The following is a 23,015-nucleotide window of genomic DNA, read 5'->3' as shown; positions in this document are numbered from 1 at the left end:
TTTGCCTGAGTGATTTGTTTGGAATAATTCACTTCAGCCTCTGATGTCCTGTTCAAGCTATACCCTGGAACACCCCGGCTTCAGACCATTTAAGGGTCAGTCATGGATTGTGCTTAAGTCGCCTGCAGTAGTGAAATTTATGCCTGTGACATTAGATCTGTGTGTGGCCTGAAAACTGCTTTCTCAGCTCAGAGAGTTGATGACCTTGCCCCTTACTCAGGCAGGGACTGGAGAATCAGAGATTCTTTCTTCAGAGGATGTAGCACTGAAAATGGGCAATCTTCATGACCTTCACAATGAACTTGGTTTTAGGGGCATTCTTTGAATGGCTTTACTGTGGTCTTCTCCATAAGCTTTTGAGGTGCCTGAGTTAATTGTCATCATACACGGCTGTGTTCATGTCATAAAGTTCATTTTAGGTATACAATGTCTGAGAGAGTATACCCCCTATTTACCCATCTTGAGGGAAAAACAGCCAAAGTGCTATCAAATATTTACACTTAATATATGAAGGATCAGAATAAATAAATACTATATTTAAAAATTTGGGGATATAATAAATAATGTTGAGAAATAGAACCTAAATGTCCAATGAAATGAATTTGGGTACACACATAATAGCACATCTGTAAAGTAATATAACATGTATCAATTTCAAGTTATTATAAAATAATATCCACTTAATAATTTTTGTAATGTATTCTTAAGGTATACACTTCAAAACTGTGTCATGGTTTAAACTCAATATTAAATGTATGGATGTGCTCTTTGTCAGACTTAGGCATTTTCTTTATTTTCATATTGTCTCTAAAGCATAAATCCTGTTTCTGTTAAATACAAAAATGAAACTATTCATTTAAAAGAAAATATGTGAAGATATGAATCAACTCTTCTCTGTTAAGTACCTTAGATTTGAAGACATTTTCAGAAAAGAAACTAGACAAGCAACTTAATTTTATTTTCAAGTATTTAACTTGCTTTGTAAGATGAGGATGTTTTCAGATTTACATATTTTGATTTCCTATATATTGCAGCTCATCAACTTACTTGCCAAAATATACAGATGTCCTTATATTACATTGCGTTACTTTAAATTTTATTTTCCTCAATTTGTATTGAATCACAAATCAAAAGTTTGCAACATAGTTTTGATTAATTTAAGACTAAGTAGAAGCTGTTTCCTGTTTTATGTTTGACAATAATTTAGCATAATATAAAGTGATGTGACATTAAACAACATTCCTGAACAGAACTCAGTTCCATTAACAAGCTCCATTAGGGAAATATAGCTACCTACAAATCAACCATTTTGTGTCAGTTTCATTAATTACTGTTTGGGCATAATTGGTATAATTCCATACCATACATTACAAAGTTTGAATTATTTGGCTAGACAAAGCAATGCATGGTGTTGGATAAAATATAACCTAAATGCAATTTTAAATTACTTGTATCAGAATCTGCCGCTCTAAGAAGAAAAATCATCATTTGCTTTATGAAATTCATGACTAATGTTTTAATTTTCAATGAATAATTTAATTGTTAGTGGATAATTCAAGGAAAATATGCAATTTTAAAAATACAAAATATTAATATTAACAAAAGTAGATTATTTATTATATACTGTTTTCATTGATGATAGAATGCTTGCTCTGCTTACCTGATATTATGCTTTTGTGGGTCAGGTATACACAATTCATGTTAAGCTTAAGACACTTCATGTTCTAAGGTATCCACCAAAGTTTTGCTTTTTTTAAAAAAAATATTTATTATAGTTGATTTACAGTGTTCTGTCAATTTCTGCTGTACAGCAAAGTGACCCAGTTATTTATATATATATATATATATATATATAAAACACTCTTTTTCTCATAATATCTTCCATCGTAATCCATCACAAGTGAATGGATAGAGTTCCCTGTGCTATACAGCAGGACCCCACTGCTTATCCATTCCAAATGTAATAGTTCATCTATTAACCCCAAACTCCCAGTCCATCCCACTCCCTCAATTACCAACCTTGGCAACTACAAGTCTATTCTCCATGTCCATAAGTTTGTTTCTGTTCTGTATATAGGTTCATTTGTGCCATATTTTATTTTTATTTATTTATTTATTTATTTGTCTTTTTTTGTCCTTTTCTTTAGGGCCACACCCATGGCATATGGAGGTTCCCAGCCAGGGGTCCAATTGGAGCTGTTGCTGCTAGCCTATGCCACAGCCACAGCAATGCCAGATCCAAGCCACATCTGCAACCTACACCACAGCTTACAGCAACACCAGATCGTTAACCCACTGAGTGAGGCCAGGGATCGATCTTGCAACCTCATGGTTCCTAGTCAGATTCATTTCTATTGCACCACGATAGGAACTCTGTCATGTTTTAGATTCAACATATATATGATATCATATGGCATTTGTCTTTCTCTTTATGACACCTCACTTAGTATGAGAATCTCTAGTTTCATCCAAGTTGCTGCAAATGACATTATTTTGTTCTTTTTTATGGCTGAGTAGTATTCCATTGCATATATGTACAAAATCTTCTTCATCCATTCATCTATCAATAGACGTTTAGGTTGTTTCCATGTCTTGGCTATTGTGGATAGGGCCACAGTGAACATTGGGACACATGTATCTTTTTGAATGAAAGTTTTGTCTGGATATATTCCCAGGAGTGGGGTTGCTGGATCATGTGGTAGTTCTATATTTAGTTTTCTGAGGTACCTCCATACTGTTTTCCATTGTGGTTGTACCAATTTACTTTCCCCCACCACTGCTTTTCATAAGAAGATACATATCCCTGAAAGAGAATAAAGACTTGCTCCAAAATCCTAGAAAAATGTCCAGAATTCCTTTATGATGCTCTATTGGCAAATCCTAACATGACAGGCGCCACAAAGCAACAAAGTGGTCTAAAGAATCCAGCTCTAGGAGTTCCCGTTGTGGCGAAGTAGTTAACAAACCCGACTAGGAACCATGAGGTTCAATCCCTGGTCTTGCTCAGTGGCTTAAGGATCCGGCGTTGCCGTGAGCTGTGGTGTAGGTTGCAGACGCGGCTTGGATCCCATGTTGCTGTGGCTCTGGCCTAAGCTGGTGGCTACAGCTCTGATTCTACCCCTAGCCTGGGAACCTCCATATGCCGAGAGAGCGGCCCAAAAAATGGCCAAAAGACAAAACAAACAAACAAACAAAAAAAGAATCCAGCTCTAGCTTCACAAAATACAAACAAAAGAGTGGGTTTAGGGCTGATAATAATAATAATTGGCCATATATCATATCATCCCTGGAAAGCCCACGCTGACTTCAGATACATTAAATGTGAAACAAAATAAAGGTATTTATTTACTTATTTACATGTGTGCTTGCTTATTTATTCAATTACTTATTTTAACATTTTAAAGAACAATTACCATACAAGAAACTGCATACATATAAACTGCACAACTTCAAAAGTGACAATTTTATACACCATCACAGAGTCAAAACAATGAGCATATCCATAATTCTCAAAAAGGTTCCTCTGTCTCTAGACCACCAATCCTCAGATCACTATTGATTTACTTCTTCTCTGGTACAATACATATTTTTTCCCCTAGAATTTTATAAAAATAGCATCATGTAGTATGGACACTATTCACTTGGCTTCTTTCTCTAACTATATTAAATTTCATTTGTGATGTAGCCTGTATAAATTCTTCATTCTTTTTATTCCTATGTAGTACTAGACCTATGACTACAACACAGTATATGACCCATTCACACACTGATGATTTTTGAGTAGTATCCAAGTTTGACCAATGCATGGGTTGCTTTTAACCTTTTGAGGAATGTAATCCCTAAATGTTATACTTTTACATTTGCATTATATATGTTATATTTGCTTTCATGCCAATATTTTAACAACTTTGTGGGAAACTTCCACTTTGATCTATGGGTTATTTAAAAGTGTGTAATGTAATTTCTATGTTTTTGAAACTTTTTCATTTATCTTACCTTAATTGAATTTTAGTTATTTTATACTCTGAGAACATAACTTGCACGATTTCTCTTCTTTTAAATTTATTTCTTTTTTTCCTAATGGCCAAAGATGTGTCTTATCTTGGTGGATGTTCCAAGTGTACTTGAAAAGAATGAATAGTTCTTGTTGTTATTGGCTCATTATAAATGACAAATACAGCAAGTTCCATGAAAGTGTTTTCAGGTCATTACATACTTACAAATTTGGGGACTAATTGCCCTATCAGTTGTTGAGACCAGCACATAGTGAACTGTGATTGTAAATGTGGAGTTGTTTCTTTTTCTCCTTTCAGTTCCACCAGTGTTTGTTTTATGTGCTTCAAATCTCCATTGTCAGATGCTTTGTTAGCATTATTATGTCTTCTTTGAGAATTTCTAGCTTTCCATTATGAAATATCTGCCTTTATCATAATAATGTTGCTCATTCTGAAGTCTATTTTGGCAAATATTAATGTAGCTACTCCCACTTTCTTTTGATTAGTGTTTGTGTGTTAGCCCTTTATCTCTCCATGCATATTTCTTATAGATATCATGTTAAAATCTACCATCTTTCTAGGTGTTTTGTATTTTTCTATTTGTTCCCTATGTCTGATTTCTCTTGGTCAACTCAACATGTTGTTGTTTGTTGTTAAGAGAAAATCTTCCCTGTGTCTCTTGCATTTCTGCATATTTTCTGAACTTAGTTTTTGTTCCATTTTATTCTTTCAAACATGTCTGTATAGCAAATACAGACATAGGAGATAGATATCAAAGTTCCTCTCTATAGAACACTTTATCCAGGAATATAAAAATATCATCTCCCTCTAACACAAAGTTTGGGTAGGTTTTTTTTGTTGTTTTTTGTTTTTGTCTTTTTTAGGGCTGCATCCATGCATATGGAGGTTCCTAGGTTAGGGATCGAACTGGCTGTAGCCACTGGCCTATGCCACAGCCATAGTAATACCAGCTCCAAGCCATGTCTGCATCCTACACCACAGCCCATGGGAACACTGGATCCTTAACCCACTGAGTGAGGCCAGGGATCAAACCTACATCCCCATGGATACTAGTCAGATTCCTTTCCACTGGGCCATGATGGGAACTCCAATTTGGATAGTTTTGATTGCAGCCCTCTTCTAATAGATTGGAGTTACTTAGACTCAGCGTTCTTGTCCTTAACACATGCATGAGTGTATGTTAAATGGCAATTGACACTGCTCTGTGGGAATTGGGGCTTCAAGGATGTGTACAATGGACTGAACACTTGTGTCCCCAAACTCCATATATCCAGTTTGCTCTTATTTGGAGATGAGACCTTTAGGAGATAATTAGGCCTGATAGTGGAGCCCTTATAGTGGGATTAATGTCCTTATAAAACAGAAGCAAAGAGCTAGGGTTATTTTCTCTGCTCTCCTCCCTTCCCTCCCCTCCCCTTTCCTTCTCTCTTTCCTTCCCTTTCCCCTTCTTTCCTTTCTTCCTCCTTCCCTCCTTTCCTCCCTCCCTTTCTTCCTTTCTTCTTTTCCTTATCTTCCTTTCTCTCTCTCTCTCTCACACCTCCCTTTTTCCTCTCTCCTTGCTACATGAAGATAAAGTGATTGTCTGTGATCCAGGAAGATGAACCTCACCAGACACCTGCTATGCCAGTGACTTCATCTTTTTTTTATTCACTCCTTTGCAGAGAACTACAAATCTTTGCTTGGTTGACTATAATTGGGATAAAACTGAACTTTCTGACCTTGTTGTTTTGCACTTGTGCAATTGACTTTGTTGAAACAAATAAGGCAACTATGTGGAATTGCACTTTGTCATGAATATAAAGTGTGCCTTGAGGGTAACATGGATCTCTTAAGGACCAACTTAAATGTATACCTCTAAGCAAATCTAGCCAAAAATTAAAATGATAAAGTTAATGTCCAAAACCAGGAAAAGGTATGTGTAGGAAAGTAGCAAATATTTTAAATGGTAGTAATTTTCAGTGTCATGTGTAGCTTGAGGAAATGGCATGAGTGAAACTGGAAGCTGGGTGAGTTCACCAGGAGAGGGTTGCAGGGACTGGGGAAGATGGTTAAGACCCTGGACATCCTGAAAATATGTTTAATCAGTTCAATTTGGAAAATGAACAACGTGGTAAATTCACATATGGCCCAAGAGTTGAATTCTCCTTCAGAAATCACTGTAAAGTATAAACTTTAGACTCCTTTTCTACTGGAAAAGATTTCCTCATAAACTGACATTCAGTGTGCTACTCACAGATTATAGTTAATCAAGCAAAGATTTGAGTATCTCAGGTTTGGTAGCAAGATCATGCATGGATCAAAATCTTTAGGTAAAAAATTCATCACCATTTATTCATTCATTCACCCAGTCATTCAGCATATGGTTAAAAAGGCTCTACTACTTGTATGGTGCCTTTAAATATTAAGAGTTGGGAGGAATTCCCACTGTAATGCAGTGGATAATGAATCTGACTGCAGCAGCTTAGGTCCTTTCAGGGGTGGGTTTGATCCCCAACCCAGGGCAGCATAAGATTTACTCCCTGGCCCAGGAACTTCCATATGCTTTGGATGATGCCATTAAAAAAATAATAATAAGGGTACAGAGAGTTTCCTACCTTATTTCTAAGGGAAGAAGATGCCTCCAAGCATAAATTCTGCTTCTTATTTAAAACTCTGTGACAATACAGCCATCTACTTCTTTGCTAAAAGCTAATTTTGCATATGAGTGACACAAAAATGGGTTTTGGTATACATGCCATTTATCAACCTATAAACAATGCCTTTAACAGAAAACGAAAACCCTTTATTTGGATGCACACATTGCCAAAAATCTTATAGACTATTATAAGATTTATGACAGCTTTCACAGCATTCTTTTTTCTGGCATCCACTTCAGTGCATTAACTTGGAAAAGAAACCGTTGGCTTGAATTGTGAATATGACTTCAAACAATAAAAGCTAAGGAATCCATATTGCAGTTCCTCTTGTATATATCAATACACAAATATATACATGTTGAACCCCATTTTCGTGCTTTTAGGTAGCTGCAGGTTCACTTGAGGTTCAAGTAAAACACAGAGAGGTCTGCCCGGCCAATTTAGGTGTTAGTAACTTGTGAAATATTAGTTAACGCAATGTCAAGAAACTGGAAGTAAGAACTCACTTCTGTATCTTTATCACACTAAAAAAAAGAAACATGAATTCTAAATTTGTTAAGAATAATTTTGCTGGGTTCAAACTTAGTTACATAGAAGCTCAGTATGTGATTTTCAAAGACTTTATTAATACGCTTACTCCAAAAGTATTAAAACATTATATTAATGTGAATGTAGCATAAAGACATACTTGTGGAATAGAGTTAGACATCTGAAATGTAGTTCAGATCCCGTAAAAACACTGCACCATGCGTGTATTTCAAATTCTCTGGTTCAAGTCAAATTCTCTGGTTCAAGTCTAAGCACCTAAAAGTAAACAATTATCCACTTTTCTTTGACTATGCCATAGTGTTGTTCTGTCATTCATTTTTTAAGTGTGTGAAGGGGCAAAAAGGAAAACACACTTCTTTGTCTACTACTTCTATTAAATGAGTCTTTGTCAGAGCCCATTTTGAAACCATTTAGAACATTTAAAATAAATTGTTTCTACTAATTACCAATCAATATTACAATGATCATTTATAACATTAAAATATCACTATCAACCTTCATAATAATTGTGGGAGGTAGGTACTGTTTTTTCCATAGAAGATGCGGAAACCAATTCTATGACAAAATAAATAATCAGGGTCAAAATAGCTTATAAATTATCATAAATTCTGGCATTGGGAATAAAACGATGATCTGTTATCCAAAGCTACAGGTTTAAATGCCAGGATTACTGTTAAATTAAAATTATTAAATGATGAACATCTTGAGTTGAATGAAAGAAGAGAAAGCATTTTTTTTCTTATACAGGGAAACCACTAAGATATATTGAGGGTATTTTTTAAAATTTTATTGTAATAGAGTTGATTTACAATGTTGTGGTAGTTTCAGGTGTACCACAAAGTCAGTTATACATATAACGATTCTTTTTCAGATTGTTTCCGTATAAGTTATTGCATAATATTGAGTATAGTTACTTCTGCTATACAATAGGTCCTTGTTAATCATCTATTTTATATATAAAAGTATGTATATGTTAATCCTAAATGCCTAATTTATTCCCCCTAAGTTTCCCCTTTAGTAGCCATAAGTTTGTTTTTGAAATCTTTGTCTGTTTCTCTTTGAAAACAAATTCATTTGTATCATTTTTATTTCATTTCACATATGTCACAAATATGATATTTGTCGTTCCTGTGTGAATTACCTAACTTAGTATGATAATCTCTAGCTCCTTCCATGCTATTTCAAATAGCATTATCTTGTCCTTTTTCATGGCTGAGTAATACTCTTTTGTATACATGTACCACATCTTCTTTATCCATTCCTCTGTCAGTGGACATTTAGGTTGATTCCATGTCTTGGTTGAGGGTATTTTAAATGGAGACCATTAACCAGGAATTTTTTGTGGGGTGTGATTTAAAAAATGCATAGGCCCTCCATATATATTAAGAGTATCTCATTAATCTTGTTGAGAAAATTAAGTCACTTAAGGCTAATTTAACAGAATATTCTCATATTTGAGTTTTTGCCACCATACAAGTGCAGTCTTACCTTCTAACATTATCAACTCCACCAAGAGGTTACCATTCTATATCATCTCCTTTTGCCATGGTCTTGTACAATTTCTGCAACACTGTTGTCAGAAGAATATTAAACTAAACTGATACCATGCTTGAAGCATATTTCTGTACATAAAGATGTAAATTAATCAACTTTTACCTCATACTTGGTTGTGATTTTAAGAGCATATTATTTCTTGTAGTTCTCTTGTGGAACAGTGGTTTAAAGATGTGGCATAGTCACTACAGTGGCTCAAATCACTGCTGTGGTGCACAGTCCATCCCTGGCCTGAGAACTTCCACATGCTGTGGGTGTGGCCAATAAAAAAGAATGTATTATTTCTTTTAGATATAATTAATTGAGATAGAATCATGCTCAACATACTCTAGATCATGTCTACCACTATGACACTAAATGAATACATGTTTGATAACAAATATCATTTTGGGTTTTCCTATCAAATGCATTTTACTACATTGGAGCTAGCACTTTAACAAATAAGTTATGATTAAATTGGAAGTTGGATAATGCTCAGAAATCATATGTGAATATTGTACTAAAATTAAATTTGAGGATTTCAGACTAAATTCAGTTAAGAAGGAAAGTCTAGAAATTGAATTTTTATAACAAAACTTTACTTTTGTAGTTCAATAAAGTTAAACCATATGACATTGGGAGTTTAAAATAGAAATGGATCACTATCATGATGAGAAAAGTTGAGTAAGGGAAGATGCTCTGAATTGACATAAATAATTGTTTATCTTCCAAAATATATACTGATATAAAAGTATAGCAATAATGATACAGGCATTTAACTTTGGTGTTGTTTTATTGTCAGCACAACATTATTTTGGCATGTAGCTTTGACAAGGAGGTCAATAATGAAATTTATCTGTACATGACATCCATGCAGAATGGGCATCATAGTTTTCACAGACTGTATACAATACAGAAGTCAGATGTATCTAGAGGAGATGGAAAACCTAACTTTTTTTATGAAGCATGAGCCATTTCCTTGGAAGTACCTAAAATCAATAGTTTAACATGTAAGATTAAAAGAGGCAGGGTACTTAATTTCAGTAAATCTAATGTATTTTTCCTAATGTGCTTTTTCAACCATAATATCTTTCAGGCCTCCTTCCTAATTGCTGAGGCCCACTGAGCAATAACTATTGGGCTGCATTTGAAATGAAATAAAAAACACTAATCAATTTATAATAGCATTGTTTAATAAAAGAAACCAGGATCCAGAATCCCTGAAGAAAGGGATGATTATTAGAGTAGAGCAGCAAATCTGCAAGATGAACCCAGAGCACTTTGTAGTGGCAGAATGTAAGGAAATGCTCAAAACAGAAAAACAAATCAAATCAGGTGAACAAAAACAATGATAGGGACATGTCAAAGGGACACAGGACCCAAATGAAAGGGCCCCCAATAATTGAAGCTGGAACCTTTTGAGGAACGAAATAAATAAAATGGTTTGGGGTTATAACTTAAAGTATGACATACACTTACACGAGTTGAGTTGACATAAACAAATGATTGAATAAATAAATAAAGGGGGGAAAGAGGGAAATATGTGCAGAAGAATTCCAAATAATTTATTCAGATACCTCACTGTCAAGAAGATGGAGCATAACTCAAGATATTATCCTCCTCAAGCATAAGCTGTGTATAGTTACTTCCTTGAAAAAAGAAGAGCATGGAAAGGGGAAGGGGGAAAAAAGTAACTTTGCAGTAGAGAAATCTAATGAAAACACCCCAGCCAGGCAAATAAGGGAATAAGAACCATGATAATTCATGTTGATAGTACACTTTTGATATGAATAGATGAAGAATGGCACTTTACCTCTGTGGTCTGTCTCTCCAAAACCCATATCCACAGTCTAATCATGAGAAAATCATCAGGCAAATCCCAGTTAAGGAGCACCCTAGAGAATACTTTACTAGTTCTCCTCAAAACTGTCAATAAAATTAATCAAAAACAAGGAAAATTTGTAAAACTGTTGAAACAAGAGAAACCTGAGGAGACATGAAAACCAAATATAATGCGATTTCCTGGATGAGATCTTAGGGCAGAAAATCAATAATATTAAAAAATATTCAGGAAATCTGAATTTAGCATGGACCTCAGCTGATAATAATGAATCAGCATTAACTAATTGTGACAGAATTACTATACCACAAATAATGTTTATATTATACTACAAATAAAATATTAATATTAAGAGAAATTGTGTGTAGGATGTATGGGAACTCTCTGTATTACCTGTACAGGTTTTCTGTAACCCTCAATGTTTAAAAACAAAAATTTGTTAGAAAACTTAGCCATCCTAGCAAGATTCTTTATAAAAATCTATGATATTATTCTAAAATTTATATGTATTGGCAAAGTATCTAGAACAGCTAAAACAATTTTGAAGAAAAAAAAGAATTAAGTGGAAGGAATTAGTCTATCTGATTTCAAGATTTATTATACAGCCAGAGTAATCAAAAGAATTTCCAAAAGGGATAGACACATAGATCAATGCTGCAGAATGGAGAATCAGAAATAGAACCACAAAAATATGTCCAATTGATTTTTGACCAAGTTGCAAAAGCAATTTAATGGAAAAAAGATAGCCTTTTCAACAAATGGTGCTGAAGCAATTGGCTATCCATAGCCAAAATAACAAGCTTCAACCTAAATCATACATCTTAGACAAAAATTAACACAAATGGATCATGGATTTAAACATAACACTATAAACTTTTAGAAAAAGAGGAGAAAATCTTAGGAATTAGGGTTAGGCAAAGATTTTTAGAACTGATACCAACAGCATGATTCATAAAAGAGACAACTGATATATTGGACCTCATTACAATTTTTTTTTAATGCTCAACAAAGACCTTCTTAAGAAGATGAAAATACAAGTCACAGACAGACGATATTTGAATCCACACAGTAAACAAAGGTCTAGTATCTAGACAATATAAAGAAATCTCAAACTTAAACAGTAAAATAGCAAACAAAATAATCAAAAAATGTGAAATATTTCACCAAATAGGATATACAGATGACAAATACAGACATGAAAAGATCAGTAACCTCATTAGCCACTATTCCTACCCTCTAAACACATCAATTTTGTGTCAAAGACACACTTAATAAAAGTGATGGAGATATATATTTCTAAAATGGTGATAAGTAACATCTTGTCAAGTACTCTCCAAGCTGAAATCCTTAAGTTGTTTAAGAATGTTAGCAGTATTTTAATGTATTTATTTACCTTTTCAAAACATATATAAAATATAACATATGAATTAGTTTGTACAGTCCATTGAGGAAGAAACCAAGAAGATAAATATGTTTCTGAATGAACATATATGATCAGATTGTCCAATGTGATACAAATCAGAGAATTCAGTATTAGGCATTACTGAGGAGGCTCAAAGAGGTAAACGGTTACAGACTGTCCTTCCAAGGTCCATACCTAATGCAGAAAACTAAGTAAACTATAGATGTATTTATCTTTGTCATACTTTATATTTGCAAATCTTTTTTGTGCATCCTTTCTATTAACTTCTTCTTTATCTGTGACAATGAACAACATAGATTTCTGTTTTTCCTTTCCTTATTAATTTTTTTAATTGAGCATGAGAAACCCAGCATGAACAATGTACTTATTTCTAGGGCATTGGCTCTCAAAATATAGCTTCACTAAGTAGTAATTAAAAGTTTTAAAATAAGACCTTAAATAGATTAACTAGGTAAAATTTGTGATATATTGATAATCAACTAGATAATGATTGTTTATACTTACTGGAGATCATCTTGAAATTTCTAGCTTGGACCTCATTTTGTCCTCCTATTCTATTTTGTGTAGCAACATAGTAATTGATTATCTGTGGGTCACTAACCCACAATGGAGCATTTGTTTCCTCCCTAGCTCAATTGTAGTGCCAGAGTTGGGATGAAAGTAGTTATTCATCATAGAATTAAAATGTAATTGTAAACTTAATGATGAACATATTTGCTTAACTAACAACATTTTTCTTAATTCAAGATGACAAAAAATTTACCACAACTCCAATTGCATTGAATGAAAGAACCAATACATTATCTCATATTGGAGGGTGTGGCTTTTAAACAAAATTTTCAAGATCGCTGTTTTTTGGAATGAGGAACTCAGAGATGATAGCAGTTTTATTTTAAAATTTCCTAATTTGCATAACCATTAACTTGACCTACATTTGTGTAACATACATGAGGTGGAATTTGCAATTTTAAAAGAAAAAAAGAGAAAAAAGAGAGGGCGAGGGTGAAGGAAATGAAAGATTTTCAAAGTGATCACATTTAAAACAAAATAACTGCTATTAAATCACTGAAAATCTTGGAATAGTTACCTATGCAATACTTAATATCTTGAAATCACTCTTGTCTGTGCTGACAGAATGCTAGATTTAAGAGGAACACCACCTCAAAAGGAAGACATTCCTAAACAAAAAGCCTAGTGATTGAGTGTGAAAGCGGCATAGGGAAAATCACATATAACGGGCATTTATTTGGGTTAGCAGGTGTAAAATGTACACTAGGGAACTAAGTGCCAATGTGCAGAAATGTCTCAGACTTTGACTACTTGTAATTATGCAGTCTTTCCCTTAGGGCTTACGTGTTTATTTGCCTGTTGGTGGTTGCCTGAACTTTTTAAATTAAAATTTTGATGAAAAGAAAGTTCCTGCCTTAAAATTATACTTTGCAATCCTATAAAGGACTCCAGAGAACAATGTTAAGGTTTTATAAAGATATTTTTAAAAATCAGTTTTATTTTTATTGTACATTTCACTTTCCTCTTTACTGTGCTCTGGTTAGGAGAAAATTAATTTAGAAAATAAAAATAAGTGTCCCCCGAAGTCTTCCAGATTGCTTTCATTGTTCTTTATACAAATTAAATTTGGTAAACTTGACACTGGTGGAGATTTAGTGGTGTTTAAAGATGAGTTAGGAGTGAAAGAATGCATTAACTTTTTCTCTTTATAAAAGAGTAGTCAGTTGTTTTGAGACTATTTCCTATTCATTGAGATAGTTTCTTCATATAAACAGAGTTTTTATGAACAGAGAAAAGCAGGATTAAAAAGGAAAATAAAGGCCTTTGCTAAAAAATAACCCTAATAAACAAGAAAATATGCTATTCCTCGATTTTGTACATATTTTCATATGTGATAATGGTATAGAAAAATATATGGAAAATAAAAATGCAACTTATATAAAAAACATGAAATTCCATAAAAATGGGGAACACAGATGTCTATAAAACAAAAAGAATTTGTAATCTGTCATTTTCATTTCTAGTCTTGTCTGACATTTATTCAGTCTTTCTGGCTGGAAATACCCAAAGATTTCTAAATGTCTACTTATTGTTTTTAATGTACATTTTAAATGCATCACGAAATAAATATCCATAATTTTAACATCAGACTAACAGAGATAATTATATACTTTACTTCACCACCTTGAAACAAATGAAAGAACAGGGAATTTTCCATAATCCTTTTGAGCCCTAGAACAATATGGACTCTATTAATTGAGAGATAAAAAAAAATATTAAGAATACCAAATAACATCAAATGGAAGGTTACAAATTTAAAGAAATAAAGCAAGTTCAAAAACAACTTTATTACATTAAAAACATATAATAGGAAAATTTAAGAAGATAGGAAGTCTTAAATTAGCCATAGAGAATGCACAGGAATAAGATAAATCATGTAAAGCAGTCTGGGAGAATTTATCATGCATAACCCAGGTAAAAATTTTTTGAAATACAGATAAAATATTCCATATTTAATATATTTCCAAATATATATATTTTTCAAGTGTAGAGGGAAGTTAATCTGATTTTTAAAAAAATCCAAAGAAAGAGAGCTTTCAGCCAATATTATCCTTAATGGTAAAATTTTGAACATTTTCCTCCTGAACAGAACAACAAGTTAAAGATATCAGCTCTCATCACTTCTGTCAACCCTATCCTGGAAGGAATAAGCTATCAAACATGGCAGGGGAATTTAAAAATTAAAATAAAAAGCATACATATTGAAAAAGAAAAAAATTAACAAGTGTTCTTGATTGTGATGGACATGTTGGTCTAGGTAGAAAATAGCCAATAATCTACAATGAAGTTAGCTGATATACAAATTCAGTAACAGTTCAGGATGGGGCATCCATGTAAAAATTGTATTTCTGCATATTAGTATTGAAGCAATGACAACTGAAATATACAAAAAAGTATTTTTTATAATCAGATCAAAAACATGAAATACTTAGGGATAAATTTTCAAAATACGTCAAATATATGTACTCTTAATTTTTAAAATTATAAAATAAATAAAAGAAGACCTGAATTAATGAAGAGACACACCCTGTATAAGAGTTGAAGACTTCTGTTTTTCACTCTTTTTGGGAGCTTCCCCAGGAAAATCTGAAACAAGCCCTTGAACAGGGAGGATAGGGATAGTTGGAGGAAAGAGTCAGAGAGTTCAGATGGTAGATGAAGGTTTAACCAGAAAAGAAAATTACATGGAGGCTTGTCCTGGGCACCTCAAGAGGAGATCTCTGAACCTCCCTAACAGATCTTAAGCATTTATAAAGAGTCCTTAACTGGGCTCGGTCACTTGTCAAGTCCAGATGGTCACAATATCTCATCCCTATCTCAAGACTGTGTCCTTGGGGCAGCCTCTAGGACCAGGAAAGGCAAGCAGAGTCCCCATTCCAAGGAAGGGAAGGGGTGGGGCACCTCCAACTGCCTGGTTCTATCTATCAAGTTTTGTGTTCTCCATGACCTTTTCCAGCAGACTTAATATGTGCCCCCCCATCCCTTTGTGGCAATGCCAGATCCTTAACCACTGTGCCAAAGCAGTAGCTCAAAGACTTGATATTCTTGACAATAAATATCCCAAAATGGTTTTGGTCCTAATCAAAAGTAGTTTTAGAATATTTTTGTCATGAAGACTTTACAATTTTTATGGAAATGTGAAGAACCTAAATAATCAAAACAACTTTGAAAAGCATAGAGAGAGAGGCTTTGCACTAGTTTCAAAACTAGAATGAAATTACAGCCATAACTGTGTGTGGTATTTGGAAAAGGATAGCCCTATAGGTAAACAGAAAATACAGAATGAAGAAGTGGATACACGTAAATATGAATAAAAGGTTTTCAAAAATATCATTGTGTTTTTTAAAAAATTTTTTTATTAAAGTACAGTTTATTTACAATGTTGTGTCAATTTCTGCTATACAGTAAAGTGACCCAATTATACATATATATATATGTATATACACATTCTTTTTCTCATATTATCTTCCATCATGTTCTAGCACAAGAAATTGGATATAGTTTCCTGTGCTATACAGTAGGACCTCACTGTTTATCAATTTAAATATATTAGTTTGCATCACTAACCCCAAACTCCCATTCATCCCACTCCTTCCCCTTCCCCCTCAGCAACCGCAAGTCTGTTCTCCATGTCTGTGAGTCTGTTTCTGTTCTGTGGATAATGATCACTTGTGCCACATTTTGAATTCCACATATATGTGATATTATATGGTAATTGTATTTCTCTTTCTGACTTACTTCACTTAGTATGAGAATCTCTAGTTACATCCAAGTTGCTTCAACTAGCATTATTTCATAGTTCTTGTGGCTGAGTAGTATTCCATTGAGTATATGTACCACATCTTCTTAATCCATTCATCTCTGGATGGACATTTAGGTTGTTTCCATGTCTTGGTTGTTATGAATAGTGCTGCTGTGAACACGGGAGTGCATGCATCTTTTTGAATGAAAGTTTCGTCTAAATATATATGCCCAGGATTGGGATTGCTGGATCATATGGTAGTTCTATATTGAGTTTTCTGAGGTACCTCCATACTGTTTTCCATAGTGATTGTACCAATTTACATTCCCACCAAGAGTGTAGGAGGGTTCACTTTTCTCCACACCCTCTCCAGCATTTGTTATTCGTAACCTTATTAACACTGTCCATTCTGACAGATGGGAGAGGTATCACAACCTCATTGCAGTTTTGATTTGCATTTCTCTAATAATTTGTGATATTGAGCATTTTTTCATGTGCCTGCTAGCCATCTGTATGTCTTCTTTGGAGAAATGTCTGTTTAGGTCTTCTGCTCATGTTTTGATTGGGTTATTTGTTTTTTGTTGTTGTTAATGCTGAGTTGTATGAATTGTTCGTATATTATGGAGATTAAGCCCTTGTCATTTGCATCATTTGTGCTATTTTTTCCCATTCCATAGGTCGTCTTTTTGTGTTTTTATGTTTACTTTGCTATGCAAAAGCTTGTAAGTTTGATAAGGTACCATTTGTTTATTTATTTTTCTTTTTATTTCTATTGCCTTAGGAGACTGACCTAAGAAAATATCTGTACAGTTTATGTCAGAGAATGTTTTGCCTATGTTCTTGTCTAGGAGTTTTATGGTGTCTTGTCTTATGTTTAAGTATTTGAGTCATTTTGAGATGATTTTTGTGCATGATAGTGTTTTTAGCAAATATACTATAATAGTTCCTTATGCAAATAAATCAATCTCAATCCATACTTCATATCATATATAAATAAATTTGAATCATAGACCAAAATAAAATCTAGATACAAACTAATGCCTTTGTAATGGATTAGCAATTGGATCCCACTGTGTAGCACTGGGAACTATGTATAGTCACTTATGATGGAGCTTGATAATGTGCAAAAATAGAATGTGTACATGTATGTGTAACTGGGTCACCATGGTGTACAGTAGAAAAAAATTGTATTGGGGAAATAACTATTAAAAATATTAAGAGGAAGAATTAGGAAAAAAAAAGGATGAATGAGGAGTGTGTTCCTACTATATAGCACAAGGAACTATATCCAATCTCTTGGGACAGACCATGATGGAAGATAATATAAGAAAAGGAATGTATATGTATGTATGATGGGGTCACTTTCTGTACTGCAGAAATTGGCACAACATTGTAAATAAACTATATTTTAATTTAAAAATGGTAAAAAATAAAAATAAATAAATAAATGTAATATGATAATCTCTCCAAAAGAAAACATGGGGAAATATTTGGGATCTTAGGATAGGGAAAGAGTTTATAGAGCACATATAAAAAGCAGAGCCCTCAAAAATTGTGTAATTGGACTTCATCAGAATTATATACTCTGCTCTTTGAAAGGCACTGATAAGAAAATAAAAAACAAACCACAGACCAAAAGAAAATGTTTATAAACACATCTGATGGAAGCCTATCAATAATACATAAGAACTTTTAAAAAAAAACCTCATTAAAATATTTGAACTTAGGCATTATCAGAGAAGTGATTTGAATAGCAAACACATAGAGAGATGCTTCCCATATTTTCCATTTTTCAGTATTCATTAGAAAAATTCACATTAAAATCACCATGAGATACTCCTGCACATCTACTAGGAGAATAAAAATTAAGCAATAATAACAACAACAAAAATTGACAACTCAAATGCTTAAAGAGTGTGCAGAGCAACAGTGATATTGCCGCTGGGCTGCAATGGTGCAGTCCCTTTGAATATTCTGAGAATTTACCCAATGTAAATGTAAAAAATGCACACAGAGATTTGAACATGAATGTTTATAATGGCTTTTTCACAATAGCCACAAATTGGAAACAACCCAACTATCCACAATTTATAAGAAGATAAACAAATTGGGACATGTTAATATAAAGGAAGACTGATTGAGCAGTAAAATGAAATGAACTAGTGATAAATGGAATAGCAGGATTAATCTCAGAAGTATCTCAGAAGTACCCCAAAAAAGCCATGCTGTTTATAAAACACTCTAAAAAAATCAAAACTGTAGATACAGAAATCAGATCAGTAGTTGCCAGAGCCTGAGGGAGGAGGAAAGACTGTGAAGGGGCAGGAGAAAATTTTTTGAAGTTATAGAAATGTTTTAATCTCAATTGGGGTGGTAGTTATCTTTTGTATTGGTCAAAATTCATCAAGCTTCACACTAAAAAGAGGGAAATTTTGCTGTAAGTTTAATTTCATGAAAACTGACTTAAAACTTCATTGTAACAAAATGTATAAAGATACTTTTAGAGACATTCAGAAAATCATCAAATGCATTTTGTTGAGTTAGGATACGTGTTTCAAATTGTTTCATGAATTTTCTCCTCTTTAGTCTTAAAGATTTTCCATTTCCATTATCCTCTCCTTTTATGTAATTTAGGTTTTCATCTTTCATTTACAAGAAAATAAAAATGATCTTCTCCATGTTAGGCTTATGTCTCAAAACAAAGTGACTGGGTCTCCATATCTCCAAGAACCCAGCCAGTGCCTCCAATCTGCTCACCACTGGAGGCTGTATTTGATGCCTGTGTCCCACCTCAGCGGGTGTGAGCATGAGAGTTGACAGTGCTGGGTTGCTGAGTCCTAACAGCAACTTTCCACAGAGGTAGTCTTTGAGGTCTGTCGTTTCCATGGCTACTGGCATGGCCAAATTTGAGTACACCACTGCCTCAAAACAAAGAACTTTAAACTAGGGTTATTTTATTAGATTGAAACATGGATTATAAACCATCTTGACATAAGAGAAGGTGACATTTCTCTGTGATGTAAATTTTAGAGAGCATAAATACGTTTAAACATACTATGGTTTTGGGGTTTTTTTAATGATCTTTGCTTGAGGAAAAAATGAGGAAACCTGGACCAAAAATAAAGCATTGGGTTTATTATTGATTAGCTCATGGAAACACAAAGTGTCAATATATTTGCCCCGTTAAAGTGTGGCCTAAAGAAACAAGGGGAGTCCTGCCTGGATTGTGGCTCTCAGTAGTTCCACACACCTACAGCTAGTCAGTGGTCATTTCTCCAGTGCCCACGTGTATATTTGGGACTGATATATTTAGCACTTGCAGTAACCCCATTTTGGTTTCCTGTCCTGTGGGTAAGACCCATTAGTGTAAGGAAGCTCTGAAATTGCACCCAAGTCAAGGTGATAAATGAAAACCAATGATTACATCCTAAGTGAGAGAGTGAGGATGAGTGTCACCATGGAAATTATGGGATGCAGAGGTGGTGGTTACGATCCTATCTCTGATACCTGCAAAAACCAGAGGAAGCCCAGAGAATGACTGTACAAGACTGTACCTTCCAGAAGTCTTTGACCTCACAGAATGCAGGAATGAACTTCTAAAGGCAAATTTAAATGGCCAAGTCAGAGGCCATATGCTGAATAGATGTGCTTCTGTCCAGTCACCAAGCAGCCTTAAAGCCATAAAGGATCCAAGCTCCATGGGCTTTCAGTTAGAAAAAAGCATTTACCAGCCAGAGTGCAAATCTGCTCAACATATTTAAGGGCATATTTTAATTCATCCCCCAATTTAATACAACACTTTCCTCAGCCCCAACCCTGGTGGAGAAGAGCAGGTCAGCATTCTCTCAGAAGCAAACTTTTAAGAACATTTGTGTAAGACTATTTAACATTTCCTGAAGCTCAAAAAAATTCTCAGTGAGTTTAGGGAACTGTTTTGGTGACTTCCCTTGGAATTAACATTTGAAGAATAACACAAACAAATCTTTTTTTCATGTCTTTCCTTGGGCCACTTTAATTATGTGCTGTTATATTTTTGATAGATCTTTTAAAAGAATATATTTAAAGGAGTCAATAATACAAATGAATGATTCTTCCAAAAACGGAGGATTATGTGGTATTTTTGTATCCTTAAAGCAAGGATAATGTTGTTCATGATTCTTTTTAACTGTATCACATATATAGAAAATGTCTAGACCCTTTGAAATATTATATTCAATTCATGAGCATCTTCTCCCCTTTTCGTTTGTTTTCGTTTTTTTAAAAGAAATTATTGAAATATAGTTGATTTACAGTATTGTGTTAATTTCTGTTGTCTAGTACTCTGTCTATCTCTTTGAACCTCAATTCATGTACATGTATCAGTAAAAGTAACAAAAGCCTAAATCAAATTTGTCGAGAGATAATAATAATACATTTTTTATCTTTTTGTTATATCTTATTTGATAAATAATCAAAATGTGTGCCTCTTATTTTCAGAAGGTCTAGTTATACACATCTAGGATATCCCTAACTGTCTGTACTTTTACGATTTTAAGCCACCAACTTTAATGTGACAGTCATAACATTCGCCTTTGTAAGATGATGAAGTCACATTTATCCGCAAATCCCCTCCAGAGAAGAAACTTTATTATGTGCACAAAGCGATCATTATCGAAAGACTGGAAGATGTGTATGATGTGATTAGCCTGCACAGAAATTCTGCACATTTATAGATAAAATTTGGGATAGAAAATACTCATTAGGCCACTATCATCTATCCTACAACATTACCAGTTTCAATGACTAATTTTAGATTTTTTTTCTGTAATTCTTGTTTTAAAGTAAATAGAGTGTAATTGACAAAAGTATAATAGTGGCGTAATTTTTAATCGCTCCACTTTGTACCCAGCTAGGTTAAATTGCATTTTTCAGCCTTGTTCATTGTCCTGAAAGATATGCCAGGTAATAATTAAAACCACACGTACCAAAGGATGGAAGAAAAGACCAGACCAATTTAATAAGGATAAAGTTAGGGGATCGTATTTTAGCTTAATGATATCACAGATTCCAAATCTCCTTTAAGGACTGTTTGATGCCCCTAATTAACTGGTCTTTAGTGACACCAATCCCCTGCCAACTTTAATCAAGATTCAGGCTTAAAGCCTGTGAAGTGCTAACTACTCTCCGAGGTACATCAATTACCTCAAAACTTCCCTTTTCAGGTAGAGACTGCAATAGCCACTTCACTGTCCATTTTCTTGCTACACCCAAGAGAACAAGTGAAGAAGTGTTCTGGTACCAAGATTTGCACTTTAGCACCTATACCAAGGGATTCTTCCTATCAGCTAAATTAAGTCAATTAAACGCAATACAGACAATTTGCTTTCATATAGTGAGAAATTAAAGTGTATCCAGAAAGGGCAAATAGATGAAAAAAATCACTCATTAGGTCATAGAGGAAAAAGATACCAATCCATCTTACATTTCAAAGTCGCTCATGATGTGACAAGGAAAATAATAGATGTATCATCAATGATAGGGGTATTCAGGTAGACTGATTAGAACATGGCTGGGCTCCCATCACTTGTTTCCCATCACAGAATTTTATATAGTTTTCACAATTTTGAACTCTTCACTGCTTCTTTATTTTCCCCATTCAGAATATTCATTACAGAAAATGATTGAAATTATGAATCTGTCAATTCTGAAGCATAACTGTAATGCTAAAGTTGTTAAGTTGTCACACTGTCTCCCTCCAGACACAAGCGCTTCCATTTTCTCCAGTCTCCTAGGCTCAGACGTTGGCAGGTCCCCTCCATCTCTTACTCAACTTCTCGCTTATTGACCACTCCTGGAAAATTCACTGAGGTGGTAGATGTGCTTTATGTCTATTTCTAGCCATCAGGATCATTGAAGGGTTTAAGCTTTTACTTTACTGCATGCTAACAAATACAGTTTCATTCCTTTTATGGATGTTGGGAGAAGACACAAGACTCTTAGGTTGCAGATCAAAGATTATTCTACTCAAAGCAAACCAGAACAAATGATCACTTTTTATTTAACTTGGAGTTACATATTTCTGAAATTTTACTTTCTTTTATATTTAATACTGAGAAACTGAACTAAGGTTTGAATTAGCACTATCCTTCTGTGGCCATTTGTTTTATGGAACATGATGCAACTTCAATTTAGTGGTTTTAAAATCTTATTTTAGGAGTTCCCACTGTGGCTCGGTAGGTTAAGGACTTGACATTGTCTCTGTGAGGTGAAGGATTCGATCCCCGACCTCATTCAGTGGGTTAGGGACCTGGAGTTGCCTTAAGCTCTGGCATAAGTCACAGATGTGGCTCGGATCTGCCATTGCTATAGCGAAGGCTGGCAGCTACTTCTCTGATTCAACTTCTAGCCCAGGAACGTCCATATACTTCAGATGTGGCCCTAAAAAAAAAAAAAAAAAAATACTGGATGGTCTCATTTGATTGTCTTTAGTTCATATGTTTATCCCCTTTACTTATATAAAGACATAATTATAGGAATTCCCCTCGTGGTGCAGTGGTTAACAAATCCGACTAGGAACCATGAGGTTGAGGGTTTGATCCCTGGCTTCGCTCAGTGGGTTAAGGATCCGGCGTTGCCATGAGCTGTCGTGTAGGTCGCAGATGGAGCTCAGATCCTGAGTTGCTGTGGCTCTGGCGTAGGCCAGTGGTACAGCTCCAATTAGACCCCT

The sequence above is a fragment of the Sus scrofa genome, chromosome 1 (assembly GCF_054392235.1).
Source record: "Sus scrofa isolate SSC_HxYL_T2T_F1_AM1 chromosome 1, Sscrofa_HxYL_maternal_Yorkshire_Landrace_v2.0, whole genome shotgun sequence".
NCBI classification, from domain to species: Eukaryota; Metazoa; Chordata; class Mammalia; order Artiodactyla; family Suidae; genus Sus; species Sus scrofa.
Note: the sequence above shows the minus strand (reverse complement) of the source record.